General features: G+C 41.7%; 1 long non-coding RNA gene across 1 annotated transcript; it reads left to right on the top strand.

Moving 5' to 3' along the window:
- The first annotated feature begins 12,514 nt into the window (after positions 1 to 12,514).
- LOC138845900 (uncharacterized) lies at positions 12,515 to 14,237 on the top strand. The gene is made up of 3 exons (XR_011383210.1): positions 12,515 to 12,630; positions 12,778 to 12,987; positions 13,865 to 14,237. It is a non-coding gene; the product is annotated as an uncharacterized lncRNA (long non-coding RNA).
- The last annotated feature ends 4,733 nt before the right edge of the window (positions 14,238 to 18,970 follow it).

Below are 18,970 nucleotides of genomic sequence, written 5' to 3'. Positions count from 1 at the left end.
CTTGAAAGGGATAAAAGAGGGCAAAACCTGTAATAAGTGATCACTCCATGAAGTGAAGCTCCTTATTTTCTTCTTTATTTCTAATTTTATCCTTATTTATTTTTTCCTTGATGTATTCTTAAACTTTTTTTTACAGTAGAATAAAATATAGTATGACTTAACCCCTAGATTGTGCCAATACTTCTGTATCTTTTTCAATTAAACTTCTGACAGCTACAATACAACTCCTTTCTCTGACTCCCGACTGCCATCCATGGGACATTGTGACGTGATAGGAAGATGCTGAGAATTGAGAAAAGCAACAGAAGGCCATACTGGGATGTAGGATACCTGGTGCAGATGACAAGAGGAAGGATCCATCCCTGGGATCCACATGCTTTTTGATGAGTTTGGAGCCCTTTTTTTTATTATTTTGCAAAATAATTTTTTCCTACTAAGCATGCAGCCCTATGTATGTAGGTATCTGTGAAATCATGAGATTGACTGAGGTCTAAACTTGTACGGGTCTTGATCCTGCATCATGTTCCTGTGGTTGGTTGGTATATCCATTGATTTAAGGCTTTAAAAAGTCTGAAATTCATGCTGTTAGTGTTAGCCTTGACCTTTTTCAGTCTTCTTGACTTATTCTCAGGAAGTCCGTGTGACTGCACCACTGCTACTCTTCTGTTCTCCAGGACTAGGTCCACTAGAAGGTCCACTGTCCTAATCTTTTCCCATGGCTCTGTGCACTCGGTCAACAAGTACAGTCCACCCATATAAAAACACCCTATACAGACAGCCCCCGTCAGTAGGATCACCTATCTCCGCATGAAAAGCAGTAGAGAGCCAGTAGTACTGTTCTCTATAGGTACACGTGTACTTCAAATAGATTATGGAAAAATGGAATTAAAAGATATGTTTACCTTGGTGTAAAAGAACTTTGAAATCATATATATGAGGAGTTCTCAAAAATTTTATGGAAATATATATTGTGAAAACTCTATGCATGGATTTTACTATCATTGTATCAAAATAAACATCTTATAATCACATGTTCCATGAATGTTTTGAAGTACTCTGGTACACATCAGTTCCAGGAGACTCCCAACGTCCCTACCTGCATCATGTGCTAGTTTCTGTTCTGCTAAGTGTATTCAGGGTCTAAGATCAAGTGCAGGGTCATGGAATATTGTGATTGCTCAGGTCCGTGCCATCTGCTCAGGCCTGTTACAGGGGTAAAGAAGGAAAACTGATACCCGACTGGGAGCAAACAGCATATATATGAATAGTGTTTTCCAAAAACATCGAAGGATGAGAGAAGGGAAATATGCTATAAATATAAATTAGAGATGCCACAGTGTAACACAAAAGTTGTCTCTCACTAGTAAATCTTCTGAAGTTGAATATTGTGTCATGCCCTCTATCCTAAATTCATATGTGGAAACCTAATTCCCACAGTGATAGTATTAGAAGGTTAGGCTTTGGTATGTGATTAGGTCATGAGGGAAAAGTCCTCATGAATGAGATTAATGCCCTTTAAAAGAGACCCTCTATAGCTAGCAAGCCCCTTCTGTTCTGTGAGGTTACGATGGAAGATGTGTGTCTGTGAAGGAAGCAAGCCCTCCACATATACTGAATCTGCCAGACCCTTAATCTTGGCTATCCAGCTGCTAGAATCATGAAAAATAAATTTCTGTTCTTTACAAGTCTAAAGTATTTTTATAGTTGCTGAAGCAGACAAATACTAAGATCTCTTATAAACTGTTAAGACAGCTAACAGTCTATCATGTCGTGTTTGGGTGGCAGAAGTGGGAGGGATACCTGGGCCCTAAAATCAAGGTTGATGTTGTACAGCTTGACTTCCATTTTCTGTTGCTGGGATGCATTTTCCCACTTCCAGATTCCAGAAGGTGCACTGTTATCTTTTGTTGGAGGACTATCAAGAATCACAATGAGAGATTTTTGTTTTGTAAAGTCATATCTTCTTTATGCAATTTTAGAAATTATACCAGGCAAAAAGAATGAACACCACAAGCAAGCAAACAATGTTGAAAGATTTTCATACCTCCTATAGGATGTGGTCTGATTAAATTTCACATTTCTTTCCTTAGGAATGGGAAACCCAGAGGAGGAAATCCAATGCACTGATTATTCCATGAATAATAGGGATAGGTGAATCTAACTATGTCCTTTCAACCATATGCTGGGACTGGAATGATATCATGTGAGAAAGACAACTCTGATTTATACTTACAACCCTTGAAAATGAGTAAATTATAAGCTTGGCAAACTATATTTCCCAATTTCTAAAAAATGTTTCGACATGTATTCAAAAGGGCATCAGTGGAAGTACTCTTAACTTGTGACAAAACAGGAAATAAATGACAATGCTAAAATGTCATAGTGCCATATTACCAAAATCTCTTTTGTGACTTTTATTAACATGCCCCACTGCATGTGTCTGTGTGAAGTTTCTTGGAGCTTGAGATCCAAGAGTCACATACCATCCAATTCTTAGAATTATTTAGGAGCATACCAAGTCTACCAAAGTTTGGTTTGTTTAGAGACTGATATGATTTCTTTATTGACTCCATTATGGGGAGAAATATGCCTTGGGAGCTGTGCTAACAATTAACTATACCAGAATCATGGGTGTTAGATTTCCTATTCCACTTTTTTTTTAACTTGAGTGTGAAATGTAGTATGTGTGGTTTTTAGTTTATCAGACTAATTATGATTTGCATCAGTGTACATTGTCCTGCAGATTTAATTAATTGATAAAATACTAGGAAGAACAGTATTTTTTTTTTTTACCATACTAACATCTCTCATCAATTAGAATTGAAAGGAAAACAAACAGGCAAACAAGCCTTGAGTTTCCTGAATGATTGTGCAAACTCCATGTGAGTAATAAATGTCCAGTCAGGAGATTAAGCCAAACAAATCCATAAATTGGGAGATTATCCAGACCATTCACACTGGCCTTCCCTTGATTATACAAATGGAATGTAGGGTGAGAATTTCTCAAAGCAGAGCTGCACTCTGCTGTGTTCTGCCTCGAGTCATCAGATTGGATTTTCTTTACCTAATGCTTTGTAGACCCGACTGAAGAGGGCCTCGCAAGGTCCCACGTTCTCATTCATTGTTTCAGACTCTGTGAAGATGGTCTGACCAATGGGACAGGCTTCATGGTAGCTGAAAGAAACAGCACTTTGGCTGGCGCTGTGGCTCGCTAGGCTAATCCTCCGCCTGCAGTGGATTAGCACACCGGGTTCTAGTCCTGGTTGCCCCTCTTCCAGACCAGCTCTCTGCTGTGGCCCAGGAGTGCAGTGGTGGATGGCCCAAGTCCTTGGGCCCTGCATCCGCATGGGAGACCAGGAGAAGCACCTGGCTCCTGGCTTCGGATCAGCACGGTGCACTGGCCGCAGTGGCCATTGGAAGGTGAACCAAAGGTAAAGGAAGACCTTTCTGTCTCTCTCACTGTCCACTCTGCCTGTCAAAAAAAAAAAAAAAGAAACAGCACTTTAAAATGCAAGCCAGTGCCCTGAATTGACAGAATTCAGGATATTAAGAAAGCTTCTTCTCACCCCCATAAGGACACAAGACAAGGGCTGATCAAATATAAAAGGAAGAATTCAGGGAATATAACAAGAGAAATGGCCTCACAGCTCTCTGGGGTGAAAGCCTCCCTGGCTGATGCACCCCACAGTTGGAGAAGGGGAAGTGGCATTCACATGCCCAAGACCCACTCTTCTCAGTGTTGGTCTTCCTGCACTTCAGAGAGATCTTGAGTGAATAGCATCAACTTTGTTGCGCCAGTACCTTGATCCTTCTCAAACTACTGTCCACTCCTTTCCCTTTCCGCCAGATTTCACAGTGCCATGTCTAAGACTAGTGATAGTCTTGAATCAACATGGTCTAATAAGCTAACATGTTTCTGTGGGGAGCAGGGCCTGTCTCCTGCAACATGGCAGGGTGCCCGGGGGACAAATAAGTACTGAGACTATGGACAAATAAGTACTGAAACTACCGAGACTGGACTAGACCACTGAGACTATTAAGACTAACTCTATGCACCTGATCTTCCATCATATGGCGCTGAGAGGGAGTAAACAAATCTTACACAGCTGCGTCATTAATTAGCTGATTCCTGGCCCAACCCCTTAAAAGGGGGAGAGAGACAACATGTGCGGCTGCGCCCCCCCTGAGAGAGTCGGCTGGAGAGCTCGCCGGTGCCGCCCCTCCACGGAGGCGGGGAGCGGCAGCAAACCCGGGAAGGGCTGGGGAAAGAGAACAGCGCAGGGTCCGGGGTCGTTCCTCCGTGAGTGGGGGAGCGACAGTTTCTCAAGCAATTACAAAGTACATCACTCTTTAGGGGCATTGATTTTACAAGAACATTTCAGAAAACAGTTAAGTAAATAAGTAATATAAAACATTTAATCGCATGAATTTGTCAGATTCAACCATGAGACCTGGAGGATAGTTTTCATCTGTAGATTGAAATGTTGACAAACCTTCTGGAGTGTACTTAACTCTCTGGATATGAGAAATGTATGAGTGGATAAGTTGAGAAGTACTGAGAAAAAAAGGTACCTTGGGATCCCTCTAGCTCTACTTTTGTAGATAATTATGCACTTTTGTTTCTCCATTTCACAGCAGAGTGGGATATTTCATTATTGAAACAGCCACTGAAGCCTGTGATTACCTGCTTATCCCCAGGAATATACAAAATTCTGATGCTATCTGGCCAAATTCAGGTGCTCTCATTGCATGCTTATTACATAATGTTAACATATGAGAAAAACTGAATAGCTTTCAAGAATAACTTGGATATGCATCATTCTATAGTAGTTTTGTTTTCAAATAATTCTATATTTACAGAGGGGTTGCAAAAACAAAACAGAATTCTCATGTACTCTCCATTCAGTTTATCCTAATGTTAACATTCTATATAAGCATGATACATTTATCAAAACAGAACTTAATGTTGGAACCATACTATTAATTAAACTTCATACTTCATTCAGCTTTCCAAAGTTGTTTCACTAACAACTTTTTCTAGTCCTGAGATCAAATTACTTGTAATATCTAGAAGATTTTTTTTAAAGATTTCTTTATTTATTTGAAAGGCAGAGTTACAGAAGGGCAGAGGCAGAGAGAGAGAAAGAGAAAGTCTTCCATCTGCTGGTTCACTCCCCAAATGGTTGCAACGGCCGGAGCCATGCTAGTCCAAAGTCAGGAACCAGGAGCTTGCTATGGGTCTCCCACGCCGGTGTGGGGGCCTAAGGATTTGGGCCATCTTTTACTGCTTTCCCAGGCCATAGCAGAGAGCTGGATCAGAAGTGGAGCAGGTGGGACTTGAACCAGCATCCCTGTGGAATGCTGGCACTGCAGGCAGTGACTTTACCCGCTAAGCCACAGTGCCAGCCCCTGAGCTAGAAGTTTTTACTTTTTCTTTTTATCTTCAAATAATTCAGTAGACATAACATTACTATTTTGAAGAGCTTTGATCTTCCATTATTGTAAAAGACTAATAATATTCCACATTCTTTTAACAAATAGTGTTAGGCTTTTGCATTGAATCAGTGGCTGCTTTAAATCAGTAATAAATTTACTGTGTAAAATTTTAAACTTAAGCATCACAGAAAGATGGGCTAAAACACTGTGACTATTTCAAGGTAGTATAAAATTTCTTTCCTTGTAGCAAAAATTTTTTTCACCTAGGAAATGATTTTCTGATAAGCTAGATTTGATTTATTATAGAAAACTCTGAATAATTTTAAAGGTATTTTCCGACCCACGTAACAGTTCAAACTATGACTCTCTTACAGCACAAATGTTGAGGTGTTGGAAGCAAAGATGTATTGTTACTCATTTTTGTATCCTGAACATTGCCTTAAGTTTGATAAATATTTTTTGAATTAAAGATGTATGAGGCCGGCGCCGCGGCTCACTAGGCTAATCCTCTGCCTGTAGCACTGGCACCCCGGGTTCTAGTCCCGGTAGGGGTGCCAGATTCTGTCCCAGTTGTTCCTCTTCCAGTGCAGCTCTCTGCTGTGGCCCAGGAGTGCAGTGGAGGATGGCCCAAGTGCTTGGGCCCTGCACCTGCATGGGAGACCAGGAGGAAGCACCTGGCTCTTGGCTTTGGATCGCTGCTGCGCGCTGGCCGCAACTCGCCAGCCGTAGCGGCCACTTGGAGGGTGAACCAACGGAAGAAGGAAGACCTTTCTCTCTCTTTCTCTTTCTCTCTCTCTCTCTCTAAATCTGCCTGTCAAAAAAAAGAATGTATGAAAGTTCCTAGAATCTTCAGGCTGGGGTGAATTTGGGAGTTTGATACTTTCAGGTTAATCAGACTCCAGACTCCAGAGCCTCACCAATGACTGCCCTGAGTGTTTTGGTGTGAACAGTGTCAGAGTGGTTGATAGGTGATGTGTTAGCCAGCTTCATGGAAATGTCATGAACCCATGTGAATACTGCCAGAAAACTCGCCAAGTTTTAAATGTCTAATACTTCTCTTCTGAAAGAACTAACAAGAGCCCTTATCATCTCATAAATGTGCAATCGACATATGGTAGAAGAATGTGTCCATACCACAAAGGCAAACATCAGATGAAGTCTTGGTCCCATCCCTTTGGGTGTAAGCAACTTGCTAATAATGAAGGCTTCATTTTTCTTTTTTTTTCTTTTTTTATTTTTATTTTTTTTTTATTTTTGACAGGCAGAGTGGACAGTGAGAGAGAGAGACAGAGAGAAAGGTCTTCCTTTGCCGTTGGTTCACCCTCCAATGGCCGCCGCGGCCGGCGCGCTGCGGCCGGCGCACCGCGCTGATCCGATGGCAGGAGCCAGGAGCCAGGTGCTTTTCCTGGTCTCCCATGGGGTGCAGGGCCCAAGCACCTGGGCCATCCTCCACTGCACTCCCTGGCCACAGCAGAGGGCTGGCTTGGAAGAGGGACAACCGGGACAGAATCCGGCGCCCCGACCGGGACTAGAACCCGGTGTGCCGGCGCCGCTAGGCGGAGGATTAGCCCAGTGAGCCGCGGCGCCGGCCGAAGGCTTCATTTTTCAAAGATTTATTTATTTATGTGAAAGGCAGAACAGCAAAGAGAGAGGGAGCAAGAGAGAGAGAGGAAGGGAGGGAGGGAGGGAGGGAGAGAGAGAGAGAGAAATCTTCCATCTGCTGGTTCACTCCCCAGGTGACAACCCAGCCAGGGTTGGTCCAGACTGAAGCGAGGAGGAAGGATTCCATCCTAGTTTCCCATGTGAGTTGGCAGGAGCCTATCCTTCCCAGAAAGCTGAATCAGCAACCAGGACTCAAACCAGCATTATGATATGGGATGCCAGTGATACAGGTCGCGGCTTAACTCACTGCAACAAAAAACCAGCAATCATTTTAGGACTCTAAATGCGGACATGTGAAGTGCAGTAGGGCAGAAATGTATCCACTGATCATGTGCTGGTCTCAGTATGTTAGTGTCTTGCCACAATGTCTAACTGACTTCTCCATGGCCTAGGTTTTTCTTGTCATTGTCCTGAGTTCAGGGATTTTTACAAACATCTTTGTATGTCCCCTTGGCAGTCTGTGCAGTGACAGTTGTACCTTTGTATCTGTGGCTTCTGCATCCATGGATTCAACCAACTGCAGATGGAAAACATTTGGGGAAAAATACATCTGTACTGAACATGTACAGAATAATTTTTCTTGTCACTATTCCCTAGACAATACAGTGAAACAACTATTTATATAGCATTTTTATTGCACTCAGTATTAAAAGTCATCCAGAGATGATTTATAGTATATGAGAGGAGGTGCATAACTTCTATGCAAATACTACACAATTTTAGGTAAAGGACTGGAGCATCTGCAGATTTTGGTAGGGGCTGGGTGGGAGTCCTGGAACCAATCCCTCACAGCTACCAAGGGACAACTGGAATTGTTTATTTATTTTGCTTATTTTTATTAATAATTGCATTACTAAAAGAATTCAAATAGGAATGCCTTTTAGAATTGTAAACAAATCCCTGCCAAGCCAGAAAATTAATGTTTGTTTTGTATTCTCTTCTTTGTAAACTCAGGGGAGTTGAAAGTTTGAATAGTTTGTCAAGGCTAATGAAATCCCGTGAGTGTTTGTTCCTTGCAAGCCTAGTTTATCCAGGTGGAATTTGTACTATCCATGATCTGGGCCTCCACTGTGGATGCGTTCACACAATATATGTCCTGGAAACTTTATCCCTAATGCAGCAGTGTTGGAAGGTGAGGTTTGGGGGGAGAGGGGTTAAGTCATGAGGGCCCCTCCCTCATGAAGGGATCCATGTATCTATGAAAAGGCCTTTATGGAGTGGGTTCTCTCTCTTCTGCCCTTTGGCCTGCAAGCACACAGCGGGGAGGCCCACAGCAGATGCCAGCACGTTGATCCTGGGCTTCCCTGCCTACAGAACTGTGAGAGAATAAACTTTTCTTCATAAATTACCCAGTCTTAGGTGTTCTGCTACAGCAGTATAAAATGAGCTAAGACACCTTCACATATCCTACATTTCCCAAAGCACTAAGAAGAGATCCATGCGCGAGGGTTCATGAGCAAATATTTGCTTCTTTAAAGACTGAAGTGGGGGGCTGACATCGTGGTGCAGTGGATTGAGCCCCTGGCATCTTGTATGCGCACTAGTTCGAGTCCCGACTGCTCCACTTTGGATCCAGCCCACTGCTAATGCCACAACATTTTCTGGGTCTTCCTTAACACAAACCACATGTGGAACAATCTTACACAGATTTAGGCTTGTAAACACCACACCCATGCTGGTTAGACCTTGCCACATGCTCTGCACTCATTATCTTGCTGCTTGCAGAAGGCTTCCTAACACACAATCATCATGCGAAGTACAAGGTGGGGTCTTGCGCTTTGGTTCAAGACATAAGTAACTCTGCAGGAATTATTTCAATCATAGGCATATGACTCATGGTGATGACTCACTTAATGCCATTTTTTATTCACACAAAAGCAGTATGCAGAGTCAGACCTCAGTCTAGTAAGAAATATTAAAAAATGGGTTTCCATGTATTTTATAGAATTTTTGGTTGTGGTGGTTTATCAGATATCCATTTATGTCTAATTTGTCATCTTACTAAGAATTGTATTTCTCACCTGAGTGAAATGCACATTTGTTTTCAGGTAAACTTGTTGTGTTCTTTCTGCTTTCTTGCATCTCATTCCTTTCTTGCTTCAACATTTATTGTGTACAAAAATATTCTGTGGGGAGGAAAAAATAAGAAATATATGTAAATCAGTCACCTTCAAGTGCAGCAATAAGAAGTGGCATCTCCATACATTGTATACAGTCATGGAATCTATGCTTTCTTTTCAGGTACTGTGGAATGCTTGGGTCGGGTAGTGCTGAGACTTCACAGGTGTCCGCGTGCCTTTCAAACAGCAGCTATTAGTAGGCAATTACTTGATGGTTTCTATTAATCAGTCCGGTCAGTTTGAACTTGAAGTCGCTTGCTGTTGTGCTCTGCTCCAAAGAGTCGGCATTTGGTATCAATTGCTGAAATGTCTTCTTTTCCCCTGGCAGCAATTGAAATTAATTTGGTTCTCCTCTTGCTGGCTTACCCTTGTGGAACATTTTTCTTCTTAGTTCTTGACAAAGTGGTTGCATGATCCATAACTTGTGTTCAAAGCCTTCCTCCAGCAAGGAAGTCAATCAAATCCCCAAGGAAGAAAATGGCCCAGCAGATACCCCAGGATTCTGCCTCAGCAGGCACGGAGCCCAAACCCAGATCGGCTGACCCTTTGTCCTTGTGCTTCTACTCCATCTGGATATTCTCAGTGAGGCTCTTAAAGTGATTTTTGTGTGAACTGAAAATTACATTAAGAGGTTATGTACTATAATAAGAGAAGAGGCTCTGGATTTGGATGGGCTGAACTCCACATTTTGGCTTCAACACTTACTTGTATGATGTAGGACAAGTCAATCTTTCTGTACCTCACTGACTTCAACTGCAAAACCAGAAACTCAAATACACTGCAGAGACAATTGTAGTTAGGCAGGCATACTAAGGTTCTTCAGAAAGTTCACAAAAAATGTATATTATAAAAAATGCATGATTTAAAAATTTCTTTACACCGAGAGAAACTTATCTTTTAATTTCATTGTACAATAAACCTCTTGAAGTCCCCTTGTGTATGTCACCTGCCAGGAGCTGGACACACAGGGAGATAGTAGGTGTTTCATATATGCCTACTTTGAAGCAGCCTCTTTCCTGCAGCCTCAACCCAAAATGAAAACTGGGATGTTTTGGCAGTCCCTTAAGGAACTGTTCACTCAAATAGCCTGGCTGATGGAAGGGACAGATTTCTTCAAACCCTGCAAATTGTCACCAGCAGTGATGTATAACTAGTGACATCAAGCACTGACATGTGGACCAACGGAGCCTGCTGAGGCTAGGGAGGCTTCCTAGGCCTTTGTGTAATGGCCTTTGTGTAACGTTAATAGACACAAAAATGTCTTCTCTATAAACATGTTCCAGGTGCACTCCAGAGGCTGTGGTGGTGGTGAGTTTATTTTTTTTTAATAAAAACTAGTCTGAACCACAAGCACCCAATTAGAGAGGCTCAGTTAGATTACTGAAAGCTTTCAGACCTGGACACAATAGAAGAGGTTTTGAGGGGCTCAAGCAGGGGAAACCATAATGAGAAAGACACTGAGCCTGTTTTTATTCCTAACAGCAGCTTTGTTTGTCCTGTCTCCAAGGTCAGAGCTGTGCTGCTGAGACTGAATTCATTTCCCTGCAAAGTATTTTTGTTCCTTCCTTGCAAGGATTTGTGAATGGACCCTGAAATTCAGGGGTCTTGGTTCCCAGGAGTGCAGCAGGTTTGGCAGCTACACAGTGAATAGCAGTGGACAGTTTCCAGTCTTCACTCAGATGTCTGATCCGATTGCAAAAGACACCAAAACCCCGGGATGGTTCTGATTCAGAAGCTTCCCTCTTGACATGCTGAAAGAGGAAGAGACATGGGAAATGGTTATGTTTTCGTCCTGGTCTGGCCCATGAGTTCTGGCCCAGAGACTGCCACACGTGCCTTTTAATTTGTGCACACCCCGATGTGCAGATGCATTCTAAAGTTTGGGAACCCAGGCTGTTCCAGGTCAACACCATTAAAGTTGGGACTCGACATGTTCACTGACCTTGCTGGACCTAAGGCAAGCTGCAGAGACCTGATTACACATGCCCCTTTCTTGTCTTCTTGTCACTGTCATTGTTCTCTCTTTGCTGGTGTCCCCATTGTTGACATATTCCATTATGTTGTGTTATTATCTGAATTTTTTTTGAAATTAGAAACAAAGATATATTTGCTTACCTCTGTTAATGTGGATCTCAAAGATGTATCTGTTCTACCAACCCATCTTCTTTTCAAGTAGTCTATTCAGTTCATATATGTTTTCTAAGCAATAAAAGGTCGCTTTCTCTGTCTTTCCTTCTCTTTGTCACTCTGCCTTTCAAGTAAATAAATCTTTTAAAAAAGGAAAGCAAGATGATGTGGCTAGGGGTGGGCATTTGAGCTGGTGGTTAAACCACCACTTCAGATGCCTGTATCCCTTTTTAGAGTGCCTGGGTTTGAGTCCTGACTCCATTCCCAACTCCAGGTTCCTGCTAATGCACACTCTGGAAGGCAGTAGTTGATGGATCAAGTAGCTGTGTCTCTGTCACCCACAAGGGAGACCCGGACTGAGATCCTGGTTCCTGGTTTTTCAGATGATAGAATATTTGCATATATACCAAATGAGATTTACAGGGGATGAGATCCAAGTCTAACTACAAAACTTTTTCACATATAGACTATACACAGAACTTAATATTAATTTTATGCAATATTTTTAGAATACCTGCATTTTGATTGCAGCCCACCATATGAGGTAAGATGTGGAATTTACCACTTATGACAACATGTCAGCACTCAGAAAGTTCCTGAATTTTTGAGCATTTGAGATTTTTTGGATTTAGGGATTAGAGATGTTCAACCTGTATTAGAAGATTTGATTATGATTACTGGAAAGCAATAGACATTGCTTTGAATCTGGGTTTTGTCACTTAATTGTAGGTGACCTTGTAATGCTTCTCTATGCAAGAATTTTTTATGGAGTTTATAATATTACTTTGCTTTCAGATTACATAAACATGCATATAAAGTCCATTGTAAAGGTGTTAGAACATAATAATGAATAGTTTTTATTATTAAAATTTAGTACCTGCCCATATAGATGGTAATTTCTCTCTGCCAATCTCATTCTTTGCTACATGGGTAACTTCCATTAAACACCAGTGTCACCCACCGTATCAAGTTGCATTCACAGACTCCTACTACTTTTTAAATAAACTTTCAATTCTTTGGCCATGTGTTAAATGTTCTTCACCTCAAAGGACCGCCTTGATCCCTGTGTGAGCTTCTACTCCATGCCTATTATCTTTTAAATTAGTTTTATTTTTTGTGGCTTGTGATATTTGGTTATGTCACTTCATTTTCTATTACTCTCAGTTTTCTCATCAGCATATTGTACATAATAATAAATTTCTGCCCTGCCTCACTGTGCAGAGAAAAAGTAGCCTCACTAGCTACCAAAGATCATCTCTTTGGACACAGCATCAGCTGCCAGGAGGTACGTGAGGACTCGGAAAGTCCATCCTATCATTTTCATCTTGTTTCCTGTGAAAGTTTGAGATGTTTAATTGTTTAATTATGGTCAATGCATATTTAGTCATGTTTTATTGCCTAATTTATCATGGTGAGTCTTTATCATTCACAGAGCAATCCAAAACGCTGAGCTCCACACTTAGACCCCCAGAATGAAGAGAAAGATTCCTTCACCGGCCAGGGCAATAGCACCTCTCAGGAAGTTACAGAGAGGACCTCAGATCTCCAAACAGGTCTGGTCTCCAGCCCAAGGACCCTGAGGAGTGAGGATGATTTGACCCACAATGTCTCCTATGTCACCCTATGTCTCTAGTTTTAAATAGTGCGTATTTATGGCAGCTTCTCTTTTGTAAATCTCTCAAAGATTGGCTCAAAAGTACTCCCAGCTGAGCATATTCTTCCTGGCAGTACTTCCAGCTGAGTATATTACTCTTGGTAGACTACCTTTCAGAAGCCAAAAGCAGGGCCTGCAATGTTATTTATGGGTCTTTAAGAGGAAAAGAATTTGCCCAACAGAAAGGCTCTTTAATTGTAAGGGACAAGTCCAAAGTGTTTAGAACTTTTAACTTTATCTTGCTTGAATTATTACCAACACATAACAATTGCAGTCAATCTAAAGTATGGCAGTGATTTTGCAATATGGTGTATAATGAGGATTTTGTGGAAATATTTGCAACTTTTTAATATTCATGTTTCAATAGGCATGCCCTAAATTCCTCAGCATAATTTTGAATATAAAACATAACTACCAGTAGCAAGAGAGTAATTTGATAATTCCATTGCTCTGCTGTGTTATCTGTCCTTTCAGATCTATCCAAGTATTAATGTCACAAGTTCCTTCTATAATATTTTAGCTAATATTTCCCTGGTCTCTGAAGAAAAATCTTGTTATTTATCAATGTAATTTCAGATTCACTGTCAGCTCCAGCATTAAAAAGGTAGATAGATAGGAAAAATATGTAAATTCTATGAATATGTTTTTTTCAAATTTTAATAAAATGAAAACACCCACACCTAGAACTTATATTAGTCTGTTATTCCTTTCAGAATCATAAAAGCTATAAAAACCAATAATGTGCCTATCAGCTACTCCTTACTATGTGGCTATGTAATTTGAAAACTGCTAATTGTGCTATTCTATATTAATTGTATTCTCAATCTCATTCTACTTCCCTTTATTTATTTGATTTTTTTTAAAGGAGAGGCAGAGAGAGAGAGAGAAAGAGAGAGAGAAAGAGGTCTTCCATCTGCTGGTTCACTCCCCTACTGGCCACAACGGCTGGAGCTGCGCTGATCCAAAGCCAGGAGCCAAGAGCCTCCTCCGGGTCTTCCATGTGGGTGCAGGGGCCCAAGGACCTGGGCCATCTTCCACTGCTTTCTCAGGCCACAGCAGAGTTGGATCAGAAGTGGAGCAGAGCAGCTGGGACCTGAATTGGTGCCCATATGGGATGCCAGCATTGTAGGCGGCAGCTTTACCCACTGCGCCACAGCACCGGCCCCTCCCTTACTTTTATTAATATAGTATAGTCTTGTCATGATTATTACTGATACAGATGCTGTATTTTCTCTCTATGTGTGTGTCCATATGTGTATTATTGCTGGGGTGGGGATGAGATTGACTTTTTTGGGCCTGTAGGATACCCAAGTCCATGAAATAAGGTAAGTTTATGTATTTATGATAGAAAAAAACCCTCAGTCTTTGATATAGTATCTGGGAAGCAGATTTCATTTAGAACATATATGTAGAATAGACAGGTGCTACTTTTGAATATGAGAAGTTACAGTGGGAAAGTTCTCTGAAGACCCCATTTTACATGGGATGAAGCCAAGCCCATGTGCAAGTATTTGAGTGAGTGGCCTATGGTCAAATACCAATTAAAGCTCCCCTGCTCCCCAGGTACTTACTCTTGGAAACTCATGGAACACAATGTCCCCAGTGACTGTTTTCTCTACAACACACAGTGAGGACCAGCACAGAAGGAGAAGTTCACTAATAGGGGAATGTCTCAGAAACATCTGCACTCCAGTAAATCAACATTCACACCACTTAGTGGGAGACAGTTGGGGATACCCTTTAGATAAACATACTATTGGGAAGACCCAGGAGAAATACTGTACAACAAAATTAAAACTGATTTTTGAGTATGTTATTTAAATAGCCTAAAAACTATTTTGGTGTGACCCTCAAAATGATGACTTTGAGTTTAGGTTGAAATAAAATAAAATTGGCTTTTTTTTTTTTTTGACAGGCAGAGTGGACAGTGAGAGAGAGAGAGAGACAGACAGAGAGAAAGGTCTTCCTTTTGCCATTGGTTCACCCTCCAATGGCCGCTGCGGCTGGCGCACCGTGCTGATCCGAAGCCAGGAGCCAGGTGCGTCCTCCTGGTCTCCCATGGGGTGCAGGGCCCAAACACTTGGGCCATCCACCACTGCACTCCCGGGCCACAGTAGAGAGCTGGCCTGGAAGAGGGGCAACCGGGACAGAATCTGGTGCCCCAACCGGGACTAGAACCTGGTGTGCCGGCTCCGCAGGCGGAGGATTAGCCTATTGAGCCATGGCGCCAGCCTAATTGGCTTTCTATCTTGGTTATCAATGGGTGGGAAAACTCTGATTACATTGGTTATGGAGTGGCATGCATGTGAGTGCAAATTATGTGCGTTCAAGTCCAATTTAGGGCCCCAGAAGGGAAATATGTAAGTAAGCCCTTCCTCCCTTCTCCATGTGGCATTCTGTCCATTCAGTTGTGATGGTTACATAGTACAGACTCACAGACACAACTTCCTAACTGGAATAGAAAAGTAATGAATTCTTTCAGATCAGTCTTACATGTACAAGCACACACACACAAGGAAAGATTTGGAGGTTAAGGAATATATAGGAGCTGAAAAGGTCTCTTTGAAACATCTAACAGCGTTGGAGAAATTATCTCCATGATGGAAGAGCCACCAGTTGCATACCTCTGAACAACTTCCTTATCTAAATGCTTCAACAGTGAAAGCAAGAGTCATTTGCTAAAATGATGTATGCTTTTCCTTATAAGTACATTCTACTAGGGTTGTTTATAAAAGGCTTCTTATCTTTCATTTTAATAGTTCTCTTGCATTTGTGCCCTTATTTCAAGATGTCCAAGACTGTTTTTGGAAGTAGGCAAGATATAGAAGGGGAGAGAAAGATTTTCCAATAAATCTCCAACGTTAAGGTTATAATCGCTTCTGTCACTGGGTGGATATGAAGATATGAGTTGGAGGATTTATTGGGGAACAAGATAGCCACAGTATTGACAGGTTTGAGGCTCTGTGCCTGCACATGGCCAACAGACCCTTAAGGAAGTGAAGAGGGCACTGAACACAGTGAACTCTGTCCTAGTTCCACAGAACAATAGGGAAGTGGGCTGTGTGAGACGTGCACAGCGTCCTCCTTTCTCAGTATTATGGCTGATCTCATGTCTCCATATGTTTCCTCTCCCATAACCTAAAGTTCTGACGTATGTTGCAGTTTTGTGGAAAACAAAGCTTCCCTGAAAAACCTCACGTACCAGGCTCTACATAACTTGCTTGCCAAATAAAGTGTTTGGCTGAGCTCAAGAAGATAATCCCTTCGATCATTTCTCTTCGCTCTCTGAGACTCGTTAGGGTGCTGTTTGAGAAAATACACAGCAAAGATTCACTCCAGGTGATTTATTCTGATTGTGTGTTAGTGATCAGCAATCTTTCACAGAAGTTCTTAATTCCCAGGTGGCACATTGAACATTATTATCTCAAAGAAGTTGTGTTGATATATCCTAAAGTGGTCTATTAAATCGAAGTTAACTTTTGGTAACATAAACTTATCAAGGTCAGCATTGTTTAGGACAATGGATTCTGAATTTTTACAAACTCAATAACATGGAAGCTTTTATTTATTTTTAAAGATTTATTTACTTATTTGAAAGTCAAAGTTACATAGAGAGAGGAAAGGCAGAGAGAGAGAGAGAGAGAGAGAGAGAGAGATCTTCCATCCACTGGTTCACTCTCCAATTGGCCGCATTGGCCAGAGCTGTGCTGATCCAAAGCCAAGAGCTAGGAGCTTCCTCCGGGTCTCCCACATGTGTGCAGGGGCCCAAGGACTTGGACCATTTTCTACTGTTTTTCTAGGCCATAGCAGAGAGCTGGATTGGAAGTGGAGCAGCCAGGACTCAAACTGGCACCCATATGGGATGCCGGCATTGCAGGTGGCAGCTTTACCCGCTATGCCACAGCATCGGAGTGATTACCTAGGCTTATTTTGGTTTGTCATAATAATCATTCACTATAGTGACTGAAGCCACTTGACTATTCTCAAATAAGATTCTAATTAAATTGATAAATCATTAGGAAAATCTATGAAATGGTTATAAAGTTGACCCTGAGCTTTTTCTCTGTCAAAAGTCTGTATAAATAAATTATAATTTAGGAACAACTCTTAAGACAACTTCTGTTTCTCAAAGACCACATGAATAGCCACAGTGAATAGCCAGAAAATACCCTAAATACTACAGTAATTACCTTAAGTATTTATACTATATTATATTTATTATAAGCTAGTAAATATCTTGAATACTATAAAACCTACAGAAAATTTATAAAATAATTGTCTGCTCTCATAAAACTTGAGCCAAGTCAGAATGACAATACTACAATCCTTGTCAGAGGGGGTACAAAAGGTGAGCTTTGTGTTTACTTGGCTTTTTTTCCTGGCTACAATTTCTGATATGGTACAGGGAAATAGGGCCCATCTAGGGAGTGATCAAAAATGCCAAAGACATACTGTATAGAAAGTTATGTCATTCACTATTTAAAAATTAAAAAGAAAAAAAAGTCCTACTTGGAAACTGAGACCTGACAGTGCAAATGGACCCCTGAGTTTTCCTTAATTCTAGTCTCTGAAAGGGATTAATGCATTGGTCTTCACATCAAGGATTAGATGAACAGAAAATATGTGAGTCTAACAGCAGATAAACCACATAAGGGCAACTGAATGAATTGACCCAGTTCATTTCTTATTACCAATTGCCCCAAAGTTTCAGTTCCAACGTGAGACCATTAAGTATGTTGGTTTAGTTAGGCTGGGTCTGCAGCACAGGATGCAGGCTTCATTCAGCCTTGGGAGCACACACACCCCTGATCTGCTAAGGTTTTCAAAACCAAGGGGGGCGCACGTCCATCCCTAGAGCATCGTCTTCCTGCAAGCTCTGAGGAAATAACCGTTCCTTTTATTTTACTTTATATGTAAAAACATATGTGCTACACAGACACTGTGCAGATGCAAAAGTATACATGAACTAAGACGGAATGGGAGACGCAGGAAAGGGAGAGTCTTCAGTGCAGACCCCCAACATTCCACAGGTGTTCCCTGACACTGTGGAGGAAGAGAGAGAAGAGGAGAGAAAGAGCACATGCCCTCGCACCAGGCTGGGGCTCAACCTCTGGCCTCCCCTCACTTCTAGTGTCCCAGTGGGACAATTGCCTTTACTCTGATATTTACCTGGGGGACACTAGTATTTACCACGAGCACTGCCATCAATGAGAGTATGATGGTGAAAACTTTCTTGTCTGTGCCTTCTAGATGGTACCCTCTCTTCTCTACTACTGTCTTTGCTATATCATTGTGCATAAGCTCAAAAAGTGCTTAGGAGCCCAGAGTATTTTATCAAGATGTGCACTCAAGTTTGCAGCTCAGGAGTTAACTCTCTTTGTTAGTTTGTTCATACAGTGTTGTCATTAAGGCTGGGATGGTGTCTGTGCTGAGAACACAGAGCTTGCCCTACCTGTGATATTTGCCTGGTAAATCAGGTTTGGGAAGAGTTTTAGAATGCTGCTGTTTTCTCCGTCAGGGAAAGTGGGAAAAAGTAATGAGAAATAGGAAGGCTGTTCCAATGTCAGGAGGGCATGGGAGGGCTTGAAGGGACCCAGTCAGGGACTGCCAGGAGTTCTGATGGAGTAAAGGCTTAGGAGACAAGTGGGGAGGGATGCAGGAGACTCTCTGGACTTAAGTAAAGGGAGCTGGGTGGGGGACTTCATTGCTGTTGTGCCATCTGAAGGTGTCTAGTGTCTGAGGACAGTGGAGTGGGGGCAAAGTGGTGACAACAAGGAGGAGTTCTCAAGAGAAGTAGTAATGGATCCTTCTTTCACCCAACTGGTTTATACACAAGGGTTGTTTGCAAGCTGGAGTTTGTGATTTTGGGAACTATTTAAAGTTCCCAAAGTTTGCTCAATGATATCTGCATTTATACTCTTTCTGCAAACATGATATTTCTCTATGAATGACTAGGTTCTGAGTATAAATG

The sequence above is a fragment of the Oryctolagus cuniculus genome, chromosome 16 (genome assembly GCF_964237555.1).
Source record: "Oryctolagus cuniculus chromosome 16, mOryCun1.1, whole genome shotgun sequence".
NCBI lineage: Eukaryota > Metazoa > Chordata > Mammalia > Lagomorpha > Leporidae > Oryctolagus > Oryctolagus cuniculus.
This window is presented reverse-complemented; position numbering and strand designations above follow the sequence as displayed.